Below are 6025 nucleotides of genomic sequence, written 5' to 3' on the forward strand. Positions count from 1 at the left end.
GGGAGTTAGACGGGGGTTTCGGGTTGTGATGTTTGGACATGGATGGATGGTTGTTGATCATGGTGGTTAACATGGGGTCAGTTTGGTGGCAATATGGTGGTGGTGATAGATGGGTGGGTGATGAGTCTATTTTATATATATTTTTATTCCCCGTCCCACGGTCATATTTGTGCTTACTTGAGCTCTATGGAGCTATTTTTATTACTAATATACGTTTCCTAATGTTTTTGTAGAGTTGGTATTATTTTGTATGAATTTGCAGAATTATGATAATTCCCGAGCTTATTGAGCCACTACGAAACATTAAAGTCGGATCGTATTCTATGATCGTAAATTTAAAGCCTAAAACCGAGTTAAAGGAATCTGGTTCGGTAAATAAGGGCTCAATTTTAGTGAAGGAGTCCAAATTTAACAAACTAGTATACAAATAAGCAAGTTTAGGATTGGGCCAAACTTGCTTACCCAATCCCAAGAGATAGCCCAACGCAAGACACGAGTTCTGTAGTGCTGGACGTTGTTAGATATTTAGAGTGTTGATGGTTGCGCGCTCACGACCATGAAGAAGCGCCCGCGCATTATAGGCGCGACCGCGCAGAGATCGCGCCTTAAAACCGCGCACCTTTCTAGAAAATCTGGCTGATTTTGGTGACGCGCCCGCTCCTTCTGGTGGCGTGCCCGCGCCACCGTTAGGCGCGCCCGCGTCTAGACCGCGCTAAAACCGCGTACCTTACTGGAAAAATTTGGAGTTTGGCAAAGTGGGGGAGGCGCGCCTGCGCACGAAGGAGGCGCGCCCGCGCCTGAGGGTGGCGGCCCGCGCCGGAGGGTGGCGGGCCCGCGCCGGAGGGTGGCGGGCCCGCGCCGGAGGGTGGCGGGCCCGCGCCGGAGGGTGGCGGGCCCGCGCCGGAGGGTGGCGCGCCCGCACCTCCTCGTTTGCACCTGCGCTGCCTCCCTCATCTTCGGTTTTGCGGTTATTTCCATTATAATGAAAGGATGCCTTCGGTTTTATACACAGAAAAATATATCTTCCCTCTCTAAAATTTTCTCCTCTCTACACCATTATTGAAGAAACTTGCAATCTCTTCCTTAATCCTCTATCATTTAAGTTAATTGATTGAGAATTTGATCATCTTTCTATACATTTAAGTGCTTAAAGTGTAGAGTTCGTCTATTCTATCTCAAAGCGTATTTCTAGTTCAACCCAAGCACTGTTGTGGGGGAAATTATCGCTTTAGGAAAGTGTTCTCACGCCTTAGACGAGTATCAAGTATCAAAGACTCACGTGATCCATGGTATTCTCGTGTTCTTGGTTGTTTCATTGGCTTGGAGTGAGGCAAGTGATTTTCTTCATACTTGTAGTTTAGATTGTATTTCTGTAATTTACTTTCTAGACTTTTTGGTGTTTGGTTTGTTGGTGTAATTGATTATATTTTACATTGTAAATTCATATTTCTCAAATTCTTAGGGTTAGTATTTGTACTAAATAAGCATATTACATAACAGACGTGACTTTTGGCGGGCCCGATCGGGCGAGTGTTTTGCAAGGAGAGTTAAGTCGGTTGGGATTTCTATAAATATGCCCTTAATCGTGGACGTGGTTCAACAGATAGGAGTTTAATTTAGTTTTCTTTTTTTAGGCAGCTTTTGAAACTTTAGATTCCTTAGCTTAGTTGACTTTTTGTTTAGTTTTTTACGCAGCTTTCCTTCTTTTATGGACTAGTTGTGGCGACGCGTGCTACGCACGCGGGCAACAACTTGGTTAGTATATATAAAAGTATAGTTAATTAAGTTTTTTTGTCAACTGATGTTTGACAATTTTAAGTATTATACAAATATTTACAAAATATGAAAGAGTTGGGAGAAAAGGAGTATAGATGTACAAACTGAATATATTATTTTATTTTTACAGTACAACTATTGTATTACATAAGTAAAGCTTATTGCAGTACAAAATGTTGTAAAACCTGTATAGATACATATACATACATGAACCTAAATACATATATATTATAAAAGTCCATACATAAATATATTATACATAAAATAAACTCTAGAGATTATATATATATATATATATATATATATATACATTCGTTATTAAAGACAAATATATGTATAAATATAATTTAAAGCTTGAGTTTAGTAAAATTTGTTGACATTTGTTGTAAAAGTTGTTTATGATTGTGCTCTTCTAATTTCAATTGATAATAATTATAGTCACCAACATCTATATTGTAAGTTTGCTGAAGAAATTTGAGTGCTTATCTAGCAGCGTTTTGCTGTGATGGACCAATTCGGGTGGCTAATGTCTCAATAAATTGTATAGGACATGGGACATTAGGAACACCATTTATATCTATAAAAGCTTTTATTTCATCATCGGTGACAGCATATATACTGAATTCTGCTTAAGGTAATCCTAGCTGAAGTAGTATATCATGTAGAATTATTTTGATATTTGTTTCTAGAACTCTCCGTGGTTCATCCATTTATATGCTGGTTAAGGACTTAGTATTTTAATGTGAGGAAAAGAACTTATTACGTATGAAGTTAATCTACAGTAGTTATTGTTTTGAGAGCAAATTTCAGTTTCTATTTCTATTTATAGGCATACTTCAAAGACCTTGTAGTGATTTATTTTATTACGTATTGAGTTTTCAAATATGCGTGTTAAAACCCAAAAAGTTTTATAATACACATGTCAGACATGTATTATGTTTTATGTATATTGTACAAGTGTACTATAGTGTAAATTGTACAATTTACACGTGTGTGTGTGTATTTATGTATTCATTTTTAATTTATTATTTTAATCCTATGTGCTTTGAATATATCATATTAATCCTATGTAGTTGGTATCCCAATAAATTGTACAGGATTTACTATGCTATAGAGTTAAGCATTAAAATGATAAATACTTAAAATAAAAATTTATTTTATGTAAATCTACATGTATAAGTACATATTTATACAAATAAACATTATTTACTATACATTTTAAAGTTGAATTTTCTAGGGAAATATAGTTCATAATAAAAGCATGAAATTATACACATACATACATTCATAAACATGTCTGAAAATCATTATACATCTAAGCTCCAATAATGCGTTTAGCTTTCCAGCGGAGCTGTTGAAATCCTTCTCCCAACATGTATGTGTTCATCTTTATGGTCAGCTCTTTTTCTTTCAAAGTTGCAATGCAACTGTCTACAAGAGACCGTTGTTCCTGCAATTGTGTATAAAATGAATTTTTTTATCCATATAATGATTATTGTAAACAATTTGTAGTTTTGAGTTTAATATAAGCTATAATTGTTAGGTAATAGTAATAAGTTAAAGCATACATACTTGTAGCATGAGCGTAGCCATATGATTAGCGTCATCATTTATCAGTTGTTCAGCAAGATGACCAAAAAGTGTGATCGGTATGTCACCGCTATCGTCAGCAAAAGTGATATGCAGCATAGTTCTACAATGTCTATGATTAAGCATGCTTAGATATTTAACAGGATAAAGAAAAGGAGTGATTGTATGCTATGTTAATAGTAGTGGTATATCAATTACCGTGGTTCGGACGTCCCTACGTGTGGGGAGCTAAAAGCACGACAGTTAAACACTGATCCTCTTTCAATTTCACATCGTTTGCTACAGACATTGCAAGCATTGTAAACTATACTGTTTTTGTTTGTAATGTCAATGACGTGTCCGACGTTTCGTACTGTTTTTCCAAACCTGTACAAAAACAAATGCATGATATAGTTATACAAAACAATATGTTGTTCACTTTAATTTGTATAGCGGAACATACTATGTAATTTACCTCTTGCTCAGATAATTGTGAAATTGGAATCATTAATTCAGGTTTCTGAGAACTTTATGCTATTTCAATTGCGAATGAATTTTGAAGGATTCGAATTTGGTCCTTATTATTCACCGCCCTATAAAGCAACAATGTTAGGTAAGTAATAATTAATACACAAATAGAATCAGTTTGAGAAGTTTTGTTCACCAATCTCGGAGAAGTTGTGCTTCTAGATTACTTAGGTTAATTTTCAGTATAGAAAAAAAGGTTGTGTTGAATGAACCATCTATAAACATGTGTACCATAGGTAGTTAATGAAAGCATACTCATTATTTTATGGATTAATACTGTTTTTTAATCCCAACTTTCACCAATTTATTTTTATTAATCCCAACTTTAGATTATTCCTCAATAATCCCAACTTTAAGGTGGGTTATCATTCTTCATACCCAAACCGGTCAACGAAAGTCAACAACCTTCTATTTTAGGTTGCTGGACACGTGTCGCCACGTGAGTGGTCCAATTTTTTTTTTTTTTTTACTGAACCAAATTTTTTTAAAAAAAAAAGAAAAAAATTCCTTTGGATTGGTCTGAAAATTAAAAAAAAAAAAAAAACAAAAACCCAGAATTACTCGTACTCCCCACCGTAACCCCTACCTGACCCACGTAACCTCCACCACCACCACCACCTGCCGCCAGCCGTCCGCACCGACCCCTCCCTTCTCCTGCCCCAATGTTGCGCCGCTTTCCCCCCAATCCCCCTGTGTCGGTGCTGCGACCCACCTCCACCCCCAATCCCCTCCTTTTTCGATTCGATTTTCCGCCAACCACAATCAAAACTCCGTTTAAACCTCTCCAACCATTCGAAACACCCTCGAAACCCCTCCCCCACTCCCGAAAACCCCCAAAAGCCACTTCCTCACCGTCGAAAACCCTCGCCGCTAGGGTTTCAGGGTAACTGGAGTGGTGGTTAGAAGTTTTCGAAAAGGGGGAGGGGTTTTATTGGCGGTTGCATAGAGGTTTCGGGGGTGGTTGGTGGTTTCAGGGTGAGGGGGAGGGGAGTCGGCGGTTCAGGGGGAGGGGAGTCGACGGTTCAGGGGGAGGGGGAGGGGGAGGGTGGTTGGCACGACGTTCCGGCTGGGGCCAGGCAAGGGGTTGGGCTGGTGGGGCTGCGTGGCCGTGGAAGGTGGTTGGGCTGGGTGGTTTTTTTTTTTCGTTTTTATTTTGTTTTTTTTTTTTAACCAATTAATTTGTGACACGTGTCACTTTAACCAAAAAAAAAATAACCCATTCAACTGGTAACCGGATTTTGGGATTGAAGAATGATAGGCCACCTTAAAGTTGGGATTATTGAGGAATAATCCAAAGTTGGGATTAATGAAACTAAATTGGTAAAATTTGGGATTAAAAAACAGTATTAATCCTTATTTTATAAATATTTGTTTATATCATATACCGTCGAAAGTTTATGCTTTGACGCGAGAAACTTCTATAACAGGCAATCGTGTCTATAATTTCAGCAACAGCAAGAGCTTCGTGAGTAACCAAATTGTTCCACACTGACAGGCTCCATGCTGCCAAAAGTAGAAGAAATTAAATGTTCAATAAGAATAGTTATAATTAAGTTAAATTACTTCTGTATTGGAAAACAATTTATATTATTGTAATATATACACATACTTGGAATCTATTATCTCAATCCTATGCACTTCATTAGGCAGTCCAGAACTCTTAGAGCGAGTGGTTGCTATATCATGTATGTGAATAGCAATTCCAATGATATCTAAGAAAAATGTAAAACAAAGAACTTAATTATATGTGGATTAATTCATGTGTATTTACGATGCACCTACAATAACTACAACATTTTAATAAATAATAAGTAATATTTACCCATTCGATCAGATCTGCCAACAAAATCCATAACCCGATTAAGGGGGACAAAGTATGAGCTTGGTTCAGGTTGTTGTCGTGTTTTAGAAATTCTTGTTGCAGAATTGATCGTCATCTTGTACAACTGGTTTTCTCTAACAAACATGTCAGGTGTGCGAGTTATGATAGGTTGGTAATGTTGTATTCTCTCTCTTGAACAAGAAGATTATGAAATAGCTCAATATCTCGTTCAAAGATCACAACCTTCATTTGTGTTTTTTGGAAATTTCATTGTTAAAAGATCGTTAAATATGTTAAGATAATTAATATTATATAAATTGTATATAATAT

This window comes from Chenopodium quinoa, unplaced genomic scaffold, assembly GCF_001683475.1.
Source record: "Chenopodium quinoa cultivar QQ74 unplaced genomic scaffold, ASM168347v1, whole genome shotgun sequence".
Taxonomy (NCBI): domain Eukaryota; kingdom Viridiplantae; phylum Streptophyta; class Magnoliopsida; order Caryophyllales; family Amaranthaceae; genus Chenopodium; species Chenopodium quinoa.